The sequence below is a fragment of the Poecilia mexicana genome, unplaced genomic scaffold, assembly GCF_051168715.1.
Source record: "Poecilia mexicana isolate PSO_F unplaced genomic scaffold, ASM5116871v1 scaffold_10, whole genome shotgun sequence".
NCBI lineage: Eukaryota > Metazoa > Chordata > Actinopteri > Cyprinodontiformes > Poeciliidae > Poecilia > Poecilia mexicana.
Window position 1 is genome coordinate 16681129 of NW_028263379.1, and position 11030 is coordinate 16692158.

The window sequence follows — 11030 nt, forward strand, 5'->3', positions numbered from 1 at the left end:
CAATAATACCTGCTTTTAGTCAATACAAGGCATTCTCGCTTTTGAGAGACTTGTCCTGTCATCAGAAATCAAGCTTTCATCACTCCATCATCAACAGTGTCAACTTATACGTGGCCAGTTTTCGAGCTCCAGGACCGAACACTGTGCGGTTTTTGCACAGGAGCCATCGCCGAAATAGCTCAGCTGGGAGAGCGTCAGACTGAAGATCTGAAGGTCCCTGGTTCAATCCCGGGTTTCGGCAAATCTTAGAAATGTCAAAAGATCACTACAAGGCATTCATGTCACTCTGGACCTTTGCTGAGGTCGCTCTTTATCAATAATACCTGCTTTTAGTCAATACAAGGCATTCTCGCTTTTGAGAGACTTGTCCTGTCATCAGAAATCAAGCTTTCATCACTCCATCATCAACAGTGTCAACTTATTCGTGGCCAGTTTTCGAGCTCCAGGAGCGAACGCTGTGCGGTTTTTGCACAAGTGCCTTCGCCAAAATAGCTCAGCTGGGAGAGCGTCAGACTGAACATCTGAAGGTCCCTGGTTCAATCCCGGGTTTCGGCAAATCTTAGAAACGTCAAAAGATCATTACAAGGCATTCATGTCACTCTGGACCTTTGCTGAGGTCGTTCTTTATCAATAATACCTGCTTTTAGTCAATACAAGGCATTCTCGCTTTTGAGAGACTTGTCCTGTCATCAGAAATCAAGCTTTCATCACTCCATCATCAACAGTGTCAACTTATTCGTGGCCAGTTTTCGAGCTCCAGGAGCGAACGCTGTGCGGTTTTTGCACAAGTGCCTTCGCCAAAATAGCTCAGCTGGGAGAGCGTCAGACTGAACATCTGAAGGTCCCTGGTTCAATCCCGGGTTTCGGCAAATCTTAGAAACGTCAAAAGATCACTACAAGGCATTCATGTCACTCTGGACCTTTGCTGAGGTCGTTCTTTATCAATAATACCTGCTTTTAGTCAATACAAGGCATTCTCGCTTTTGAGAGACTTGTCCTGTCATCAGAAATCAAGCTTTCATCACTCCATCATCAACAGTGTCAACTTATACGTGGCCAGTTTTCGAACTCCAGGACCGAACGCTGTGCGGTTTTTGCACAGGAGCCATCGCCGAAATAGCTCAGCTGGGAGAGCGTCAGACTGAAGATCTGAAGGTCCCTGGTTCAATCTCGGGTTTCGGCAAATCTTAGAAATGTCAAAAGATCACTACAAGGCATTCAAGTCACTCTGGACCTTTGCTGAGGTCGTTCTTTATCAATAATACCTGCTTTTAGTCAATACAAGGCATTCTCGCTTTTGAGAGACTTGTCCTGTCATCAGAAATCAAGCTTTCATCACTCCATCATCAACATTGTCAACTTATACGTGGCCAGTTTTCGAGCTCCAGGACCGAACACTGTGCGGTTTTTGCACAGGAGCCATCGCCGAAATAGCTCAGCTGGGAGAGCGTCAGACTGAAGATCTGAAGGTCCCTGGTTCAATCCCGGGTTTCGGCAAATCTTAGAAACGTCAAAAGATCACTACAAGGCATTCATGTCACTCTGGACCTTTGCTGAGGTCGTTCTTTATCAATAATACCTGCTTTTAGTCAATACAAGGCATTCTCGCTTTTGAGAGACTTGTCCTGTCATCAGAAATCAAGCTTTCATCACTCCATCATCAACAGTGTCAGCTTATACATGGCCAGTTTTCGAGCTCCAGGAGCGAACACTGTGCGGTTTTTGCACAGGAGCCTTCGCCGAAATAGCTCAGCTGGGAGAGCGTCAGACTGAAGATCTGAAGGTCCCTGGTTCAATCCCGGGTTTCGGCAAATCTTAGAAATGTCAAAAGATCACTACAAGGCATTCATGTCACTCTGGACCTTTGCTGAGGTCGCTCTTTATCAATAATACCTGCTTTTAGTCAATACAAGGCATTCTCGCTTTTGAGAGACTTGTCCTGTCATCAGAAATCAAGCTTTCATCACTCCATCATCAACAGTGTCAACTTATACATGGCCAGTTTTCGAGCTCCAGGAGCGAACACTGTGCGGTTTTTGCACAGGAGCCTTCGCCGAAATAGCTCAGCTGGGAGAGCGTCAGACTGAAGATCTGAAGGTCCCTGGTTCAATCCCGGGTTTCGGCAAATCTTAGAAATGTCAAAAGATCACTACAAGGCATTCATGTCACTCTGGACCTTTGCTGAGGTCGCTCTTTATCAATAATACCTGCTTTTAGTCAATACAAGGCATTCTCGCTTTTGAGAGACTTGTCCTGTCATCAGAAATCAAGCTTTCATCACTCCATCATCAACAGTGTCAACTTATTCGTGGCCAGTTTTCGAGCTCCAGGAGCGAACGCTGTGCGGTTTTTGCACAAGTGCCTTCGCCAAAATAGCTCAGCTGGGAGAGCGTCAGACTGAACATCTGAAGGTCCCTGGTTCAATCCCGGGTTTCGGCAAATCTTAGAAACGTCAAAAGATCATTACAAGGCATTCATGTCACTCTGGACCTTTGCTGAGGTCGTTCTTTATCAATAATACCTGCTTTTAGTCAATACAAGGCATTCTCGCTTTTGAGAGACTTGTCCTGTCATCAGAAATCAAGCTTTCATCACTCCATCATCAACAGTGTCAACTTATTCGTGGCCAGTTTTCGAGCTCCAGGAGCGAACGCTGTGCGGTTTTTGCACAAGTGCCTTCGCCAAAATAGCTCAGCTGGGAGAGCGTCAGACTGAACATCTGAAGGTCCCTGGTTCAATCCCGGGTTTCGGCAAATCTTAGAAACGTCAAAAGATCACTACAAGGCATTCATGTCACTCTGGACCTTTGCTGAGGTCGTTCTTTATCAATAATACCTGCTTTTAGTCAATACAAGGCATTCTCGCTTTTGAGAGACTTGTCCTGTCATCAGAAATCAAGCTTTCATCACTCCATCATCAACAGTGTCAACTTATACGTGGCCAGTTTTCGAACTCCAGGACCGAACGCTGTGCGGTTTTTGCACAGGAGCCATCGCCGAAATAGCTCAGCTGGGAGAGCGTCAGACTGAAGATCTGAAGGTCCCTGGTTCAATCTCGGGTTTCGGCAAATCTTAGAAATGTCAAAAGATCACTACAAGGCATTCAAGTCACTCTGGACCTTTGCTGAGGTCGTTCTTTATCAATAATACCTGCTTTTAGTCAATACAAGGCATTCTCGCTTTTGAGAGACTTGTCCTGTCATCAGAAATCAAGCTTTCATCACTCCATCATCAACAGTGTCAACTTATTCGTGGCCAGTTTTCGAGCTCCAGGAGCGAACGCTGTGCGGTTTTTGCACAAGTGCCTTCGCCAAAATAGCTCAGCTGGGAGAGCGTCAGACTGAACATCTGAAGGTCCCTGGTTCAATCCCGGGTTTCGGCAAATCTTAGAAACGTCAAAAGATCATTACAAGGCATTCATGTCACTCTGGACCTTTGCTGAGGTCGTTCTTTATCAATAATACCTGCTTTTAGTCAATACAAGGCATTCTCGCTTTTGAGAGACTTGTCCTGTCATCAGAAATCAAGCTTTCATCACTCCATCATCAACAGTGTCAACTTATTCGTGGCCAGTTTTCGAGCTCCAGGAGCGAACGCTGTGCGGTTTTTGCACAAGTGCCTTCGCCAAAATAGCTCAGCTGGGAGAGCGTCAGACTGAACATCTGAAGGTCCCTGGTTCAATCCCGGGTTTCGGCAAATCTTAGAAACGTCAAAAGATCACTACAAGGCATTCATGTCACTCTGGACCTTTGCTGAGGTCGTTCTTTATCAATAATACCTGCTTTTAGTCAATACAAGGCATTCTCGCTTTTGAGAGACTTGTCCTGTCATCAGAAATCAAGCTTTCATCACTCCATCATCAACAGTGTCAACTTATACGTGGCCAGTTTTCGAACTCCAGGACCGAACGCTGTGCGGTTTTTGCACAGGAGCCATCGCCGAAATAGCTCAGCTGGGAGAGCGTCAGACTGAAGATCTGAAGGTCCCTGGTTCAATCTCGGGTTTCGGCAAATCTTAGAAATGTCAAAAGATCACTACAAGGCATTCAAGTCACTCTGGACCTTTGCTGAGGTCGTTCTTTATCAATAATACCTGCTTTTAGTCAATACAAGGCATTCTCGCTTTTGAGAGACTTGTCCTGTCATCAGAAATCAAGCTTTCATCACTCCATCATCAACATTGTCAACTTATACGTGGCCAGTTTTCGAGCTCCAGGACCGAACACTGTGCGGTTTTTGCACAGGAGCCATCGCCGAAATAGCTCAGCTGGGAGAGCGTCAGACTGAAGATCTGAAGGTCCCTGGTTCAATCCCGGGTTTCGGCAAATCTTAGAAACGTCAAAAGATCACTACAAGGCATTCATGTCACTCTGGACCTTTGCTGAGGTCGTTCTTTATCAATAATACCTGCTTTTAGTCAATACAAGGCATTCTCGCTTTTGAGAGACTTGTCCTGTCATCAGAAATCAAGCTTTCATCACTCCATCATCAACAGTGTCAGCTTATACATGGCCAGTTTTCGAGCTCCAGGAGCGAACACTGTGCGGTTTTTGCACAGGAGCCTTCGCCGAAATAGCTCAGCTGGGAGAGCGTCAGACTGAAGATCTGAAGGTCCCTGGTTCAATCCCGGGTTTCGGCAAATCTTAGAAATGTCAAAAGATCACTACAAGGCATTCATGTCACTCTGGACCTTTGCTGAGGTCGCTCTTTATCAATAATACCTGCTTTTAGTCAATACAAGGCATTCTCGCTTTTGAGAGACTTGTCCTGTCATCAGAAATCAAGCTTTCATCACTCCATCATCAACAGTGTCAACTTATACATGGCCAGTTTTCGAGCTCCAGGAGCGAACACTGTGCGGTTTTTGCACAAGGAGCCTTCGCCAAAATAGCTCAGCTGGGAGAGCGTCAGACTGAAGATCTGAAGGTCCCTGGTTCAATCCCGGGTTTCGGCAAATCTTAGAAATGTCAAAAGATCACTACAAGGCATTCATGTCACTCTGGACCTTTGCTGAGGTCGCTCTTTATCAATAATACCTGCTTTTAGTCAATACAAGGCATTCTCGCTTTTGAGAGACTTGTCCTGTCATCAGAAATCAAGCTTTCATCACTCCATCATCAACAGTGTCAACTTATACATGGCCAGTTTTCGAGCTCCAGGAGCGAACACTGTGCGGTTTTTGCACAAGGAGCCTTCGCCAAAATAGCTCAGCTGGGAGAGCGTCAGACTGAAGATCTGAAGGTCCCTGGTTCAATCCCGGGTTTCGGCAAATCTTAGAAACGTCAAAAGATCACTACAAGGCATTCATGTCACTCTGGACCTTTGCTGAGGTCGTTCTTTATCAATAATACCTGCTTTTAGTCAATACAAGGCATTCTCGCTTTTGAGAGACTTGTCCTGTCATCAGAAATCAAGCTTTCATCACTCCATCATCAACAGTGTCAACTTATACGTGGCCAGTTTTCGAGCTCCAGGACCGAACACTGTGCGGTTTTTGCACAGGAGCCATCGCCGAAATAGCTCAGCTGGGAGAGCGTCAGACTGAAGATCTGAAGGTCCCTGGTTCAATCCCGGGTTTCAGCAAATCTTAGAAATGTCAAAAGATCACTACAAGGCATTCATGTCACTCTGGACCTTTGCTGAGGTCGCTCTTTATCAATAATACCTGCTTTTAGTCAATACAAGGCATTCTCGCTTTTGAGAGACTTGTCCTGTCATCAGAAATCAAGCTTTCATCACTCCATCATCAACAGTGTCAACTTATTCGTGGCCAGTTTTCGAGCTCCAGGAGCGAACGCTGTGCGGTTTTTGCACAAGTGCCTTCGCCAAAATAGCTCAGCTGGGAGAGCGTCAGACTGAACATCTGAAGGTCCCTGGTTCAATCCCGGGTTTCGGCAAATCTTAGAAACGTCAAAAGATCACTACAAGGCATTCATGTCACTCTGGACCTTTGCTGAGGTCGTTCTTTATCAATAATACCTGCTTTTAGTCAATACAAGGCATTCTCGCTTTTGAGAGACTTGTCCTGTCATCAGAAATCAAGCTTTCATCACTCCATCATCAACAGTGTCAACTTATACGTGGCCAGTTTTCGAACTCCAGGACCGAACGCTGTGCGGTTTTTGCACAGGAGCCATCGCCGAAATAGCTCAGCTGGGAGAGCGTCAGACTGAAGATCTGAAGGTCCCTGGTTCAATCTCGGGTTTCGGCAAATCTTAGAAATGTCAAAAGATCACTACAAGGCATTCATGTCACTCTGGACCTTTGCTGAGGTCGTTCTTTATCAATAATACCTGCTCTTAGTCAATACAAGGCATTCTCGCTTTTGAGAGACTTGTCCTGTCATCAGAAATCAAGCTTTCATCACTCCATCATCAACATTGTCAACTTATACATGGCCAGTTTTCGAGCTCCAGGAGCGAACGCTGTGCGGTTTTTGCACAGGAGCCATCGCCAAAATAGCTCAGCTGGGAGAGCGTCAGACTGAACATCTGAAGGTCCCTGGTTCAATCCCGGGTTTCGGCAAATCTTAGAAACGTCAAAAGATCACTACAAGGCATTCATGTCACTCTGGACCTTTGCTGAGGTCGTTCTTTATCAATAATACCTGCTTTTAGTCAATACAAGGCATTCTCGCTTTTGAGAGACTTGTCCTGTCATCAGAAATCAAGCTTTCATCACTCCATCATCAACAGTGTCAACTTATACGTGGCCAGTTTTCGAACTCCAGGACCGAACGCTGTGCGGTTTTTGCACAGGAGCCATCGCCGAAATAGCTCAGCTGGGAGAGCGTCAGACTGAAGATCTGAAGGTCCCTGGTTCAATCTCGGGTTTCGGCAAATCTTAGAAATGTCAAAAGATCACTACAAGGCATTCATGTCACTCTGGACCTTTGCTGAGGTCGTTCTTTATCAATAATACCTGCTCTTAGTCAATACAAGGCATTCTCGCTTTTGAGAGACTTGTCCTGTCATCAGAAATCAAGCTTTCATCACTCCATCATCAACATTGTCAACTTATACGTGGCCAGTTTTCGAGCTCCAGGACCGAACACTGTGCGGTTTTTGCACAGGAGCCATCGCCGAAATAGCTCAGCTGGGAGAGCGTCAGACTGAAGATCTGAAGGTCCCTGGTTCAATCCCGGGTTTCGGCAAATCTTAGAAACGTCAAAAGATCACTACAAGGCATTCATGTCACTCTGGACCTTTGCTGAGGTCGTTCTTTATCAATAATACCTGCTTTTAGTCAATACAAGGCATTCTCGCTTTTGAGAGACTTGTCCTGTCATCAGAAATCAAGCTTTCATCACTCCATCATCAACAGTGTCAACTTATACATGGCCAGTTTTCGAGCTCCAGGACCGAACACTGTGCGGTTTTTGCACAGGAGCCATCGCCGAAATAGCTCAGCTGGGAGAGCGTCAGACTGAAGATCTGAAGGTCCCTGGTTCAATCCCGGGTTTCGGCAAATCTTAGAAACGTCAAAAGATCACTACAAGGCATTCATGTCACTCTGGACCTTTGCTGAGGTCGTTCTTTATCAATAATACCTGCTTTTAGTCAATACAAGGCATTCTCGCTTTTGAGAGACTTGTCCTGTCATCAGAAATCAAGCTTTCATCACTCCATCATCAACAGTGTCAACTTATACATGGCCAGTTTTCGAGCTCCAGGAGCGAACACTGTGCGGTTTTTGCACAGGAGCCATCGCCGAAATAGCTCAGCTGGGAGAGCGTCAGACTGAAGATCTGAAGGTCCCTGGTTCAATCCCGGGTTTCGGCAAATCTTAGAAATGTCAAAAGATCACTACAAGGCATTCATGTCACTCTGGACCTTTGCTGAGGTCGCTCTTTATCAATAATACCTGCTTTTAGTCAATACAAGGCATTCTCGCTTTTGAGAGACTTGTCCTGTCATCAGAAATCAAGCTTTCATCACTCCATCATCAACAGTGTCAACTTATACATGGCCAGTTTTCGAGCTCCAGGAGCGAACACTGTGCGGTTTTTGCACAAGGAGCCTTCGCCGAAATAGCTCAGCTGGGAGAGCGTCAGACTGAAGATCTGAAGGTCCCTGGTTCAATCCCGGGTTTCGGCAAATCTTAGAAACGTCAAAAGATCACTACAAGGCATTCATGTCACTCTGGACCTTTGCTGAGGTCGTTCTTTATCAATAATACCTGCTTTTAGTCAATACAAGGCATTCTCGCTTTTGAGAGACTTGTCCTGTCATCAGAAATCAAGCTTTCATCACTCCATCATCAACAGTGTCAACTTATACGTGGCCAGTTTTCGAGCTCCAGGACCGAACACTGTGCGGTTTTTGCACAGGAGCCATCGCCGAAATAGCTCAGCTGGGAGAGCGTCAGACTGAAGATCTGAAGGTCCCTGGTTCAATCCCGGGTTTCAGCAAATCTTAGAAATGTCAAAAGATCACTACAAGGCATTCATGTCACTCTGGACCTTTGCTGAGGTCGCTCTTTATCAATAATACCTGCTTTTAGTCAATACAAGGCATTCTCGCTTTTGAGAGACTTGTCCTGTCATCAGAAATCAAGCTTTCATCACTCCATCATCAACAGTGTCAACTTATTCGTGGCCAGTTTTCGAGCTCCAGGAGCGAACGCTGTGCGGTTTTTGCACAGGTGCCTTCGCCAAAATAGCTCAGCTGGGAGAGCGTCAGACTGAAGATCTGAAGGTCCCTGGTTCAATCCCAGGTTTCGGCAAATCTTAGAAATGTCAAAAGATCACTACAAGGCATTCATGTCACTCTGGACCTTTGCTGAGGTCGTTCTTTATCAATAATACCTGCTTTTAGTCAATACAAGGCATTCTCGCTTTTGAGAGACTTGTCCTGTCATCAGAAATCAAGCTTTCATCACTCCATCATCAACAGTGTCAACTTATACGTGGCCGGTTTTCGAGCTCCAGGAGCGATCATTGTGCAGTTTTTGCACAGTGACTTCAACCATTAATCAGACCTCAGCATTTCAGTCTGATATTTCAACCACAAAACAACATTGATTCAATGACACAGTTTCATCGGTTTGATTGGATGGTTTTTTGATGGTTGATCCACAGTCACTTGTCGACTTCAACCAAAAATTGACGATTCTAACTTTAATTCAACTTTGATTTAACGTTGTATGCTATCTTGGCTGAGTATTGTGCAAAATACAGAAACATCTACCAAGTACATAATTTAATTCTTCTGTGTTTGTTTTGCATGTGCAATTATTTTTCAAACTGTATTCACATCTAGAATGGCAGGTTATTTGATTATTATACAATAGGACCATTAAAAACAATTAACTTTTTTTTTTGGTGCTTTAGTTTATAATGACTTCCAACTGACAAATTTGCCCTCATTCAGAGGAGGTCTTATGCCTATTCTAAGATGCCATGTTATAGCACAAAAACTTCTCTTCAATTACAAAATTGCAATCGAATTTAAGAAGCACAGCTTATGTAGAGAATCACTGAACAGTAAAAATTCTACCCAAAAATTTCCTGTACAATGCCCGATCTGGCCAAAAGTTCAAATACAGTGAGCATTAAATAGGAAACCTAGCATTGGGAAAGTCAAGAATTGTGGGGTTTAATTTTGCTATTTGAGTAAACAGTTTTCTGCTTTTTCTCTCAGATCATTTAAAATTGTTTCTGAAAATCGTTTGGATTTAAATGTATACCTGGACAACATATTGCTCAAGATATTGCATGTTTCCTATATTGAAAATGCATTTATTAACTATTTATGTTTATTTGAATTTGATCTGTGCAGATTATAGCTCTGTTGCCTTGCAGCAAGAAGGTCCTGGATTGAATTCCAGCCCGGGGTTCTAATACATGAAGTCTGCCGGGTCTTCAAGTGCATGTGTGGGTTCTCTGTTGGTACTCCAACTGTTTCCCATACTTTAAGATGATGACTGTTAAATGTTCTCACATGTTTGTTTTTCCCTTCTTACCTAAAGATGCGTTTTCATTATAGCTTTTGCTGATTGTATAACGAGTTGCAGAGAGGTATTTCAACCAGCTGCATTCCACATTATTCTTGGCTCTGGAAGTCCACCTGGACCTGCCAGCTACTTTTCAAAAACAAGCTTTAAATGCATCTTAGTACTTCTGTCTTTGCAGAAGTACTTCGGGGCTGCTCTCTTTAACGTTGTTTTTTATTGGCTTTCTGAGGATTCAAAGAAAAGCCAATTTCTTAATTAATTTTAGCCTTTTTTTCGACACAATACATGTTATACCTGCCTGCAGAGATTTGACACACATTTCTCCACTGAAGTAGGTCATCTGCAAATATCCTACATGACGTAGGAAGCTTAGTCATAGAAAACGTTTTACCTCTGAAGATTGTTTGTGTACGAAGATGTACCACTTCGCCAACACATTTGGTTATAAATGAAAACAAAACAATTTGATCAAATATTTCTGCAATTACACATAGTTATTAGAAATAACTGATAAATATTGGGGTTACACAGTGACGCAGTTGATAGCACTTCTGCCTTGCAGCAAGAAGGTCCTGGATTTGAATCCTGAAACATACAAACTGCATGAAGTTTACACGTCCTCCCTGTGCATGGATACTCCGGCTTTCTCCCACAGTCCAACAACACGACTGTCAGGTTGATTGGTCTCTCGAAATTCTCCTTAAGTGGGCGTGTGCGTGCATAATTGTTTGTCCCCAGATGGACTGGCATCCTGTCCAAGGTGTATCCCGTTTCTGACCCGTTGACTGCTGGAGATAGGCACCAGCACCTTTCATGACCCCACTATAGATAAGCGTGTAAGATAATGGATGAACGATACATCGACATCCAGTTTTTTCTTTCCAATGTTCAATACCTTTAAAACAAATAAACAAAAAGAAACAGACACACATTTAATTTTTAGATATACATATATATTTTTCTACATGTATTTCTTTGTTTATTGACTTATAATTGGAAGCAAAAAAAATTGTGGATTTTACATTTCAGTATGTAGCTTCAAAAATTTGCCAAAGATTTGGTTCTTGTTCAGAAATGC

The 11030-nt window shown here is 43.9% G+C and overlaps 13 non-coding genes across 13 annotated transcripts; all 13 read left to right on the plus strand.

The window, feature by feature from the left end:
* The first annotated feature begins 168 nt into the window (after nucleotides 1-168).
* trnaf-gaa (transfer RNA phenylalanine (anticodon GAA)) lies at nucleotides 169-241 on the plus strand. Its single transcript has one exon. It is a non-coding gene; the product is annotated as a tRNA-Phe (tRNA).
* Nucleotides 242-1424: 1183 nt separating this feature from the next.
* trnaf-gaa (transfer RNA phenylalanine (anticodon GAA)) lies at nucleotides 1425-1497 on the plus strand. The gene has a single exon. It is a non-coding gene; the product is annotated as a tRNA-Phe (tRNA).
* Nucleotides 1498-1738: 241 nt separating this feature from the next.
* Nucleotides 1739-1811, plus strand: trnaf-gaa (transfer RNA phenylalanine (anticodon GAA)). The gene has a single exon. It is a non-coding gene; the product is annotated as a tRNA-Phe (tRNA).
* A 241-nt stretch (nucleotides 1812-2052) lies between these two features.
* Nucleotides 2053-2125, plus strand: trnaf-gaa (transfer RNA phenylalanine (anticodon GAA)). Its single transcript has one exon. It is a non-coding gene; the product is annotated as a tRNA-Phe (tRNA).
* A 2125-nt stretch (nucleotides 2126-4250) lies between these two features.
* trnaf-gaa (transfer RNA phenylalanine (anticodon GAA)) lies at nucleotides 4251-4323 on the plus strand. Its single transcript has one exon. It is a non-coding gene; the product is annotated as a tRNA-Phe (tRNA).
* Nucleotides 4324-4564: 241 nt separating this feature from the next.
* Nucleotides 4565-4637, plus strand: trnaf-gaa (transfer RNA phenylalanine (anticodon GAA)). Its single transcript has one exon. It is a non-coding gene; the product is annotated as a tRNA-Phe (tRNA).
* Nucleotides 4638-4879: 242 nt separating this feature from the next.
* trnaf-gaa (transfer RNA phenylalanine (anticodon GAA)) lies at nucleotides 4880-4952 on the plus strand. The gene has a single exon. It is a non-coding gene; the product is annotated as a tRNA-Phe (tRNA).
* Nucleotides 4953-5194: 242 nt separating this feature from the next.
* On the plus strand, nucleotides 5195-5267 carry trnaf-gaa (transfer RNA phenylalanine (anticodon GAA)). The gene has a single exon. It is a non-coding gene; the product is annotated as a tRNA-Phe (tRNA).
* A 1811-nt stretch (nucleotides 5268-7078) lies between these two features.
* Nucleotides 7079-7151, plus strand: trnaf-gaa (transfer RNA phenylalanine (anticodon GAA)). The gene has a single exon. It is a non-coding gene; the product is annotated as a tRNA-Phe (tRNA).
* A 241-nt stretch (nucleotides 7152-7392) lies between these two features.
* On the plus strand, nucleotides 7393-7465 carry trnaf-gaa (transfer RNA phenylalanine (anticodon GAA)). Its single transcript has one exon. It is a non-coding gene; the product is annotated as a tRNA-Phe (tRNA).
* Nucleotides 7466-7706: 241 nt separating this feature from the next.
* trnaf-gaa (transfer RNA phenylalanine (anticodon GAA)) lies at nucleotides 7707-7779 on the plus strand. Its single transcript has one exon. It is a non-coding gene; the product is annotated as a tRNA-Phe (tRNA).
* Nucleotides 7780-8021: 242 nt separating this feature from the next.
* Nucleotides 8022-8094, plus strand: trnaf-gaa (transfer RNA phenylalanine (anticodon GAA)). The gene has a single exon. It is a non-coding gene; the product is annotated as a tRNA-Phe (tRNA).
* Nucleotides 8095-8649: 555 nt separating this feature from the next.
* trnaf-gaa (transfer RNA phenylalanine (anticodon GAA)) lies at nucleotides 8650-8722 on the plus strand. The gene has a single exon. It is a non-coding gene; the product is annotated as a tRNA-Phe (tRNA).
* The last annotated feature ends 2308 nt before the right edge of the window (nucleotides 8723-11030 follow it).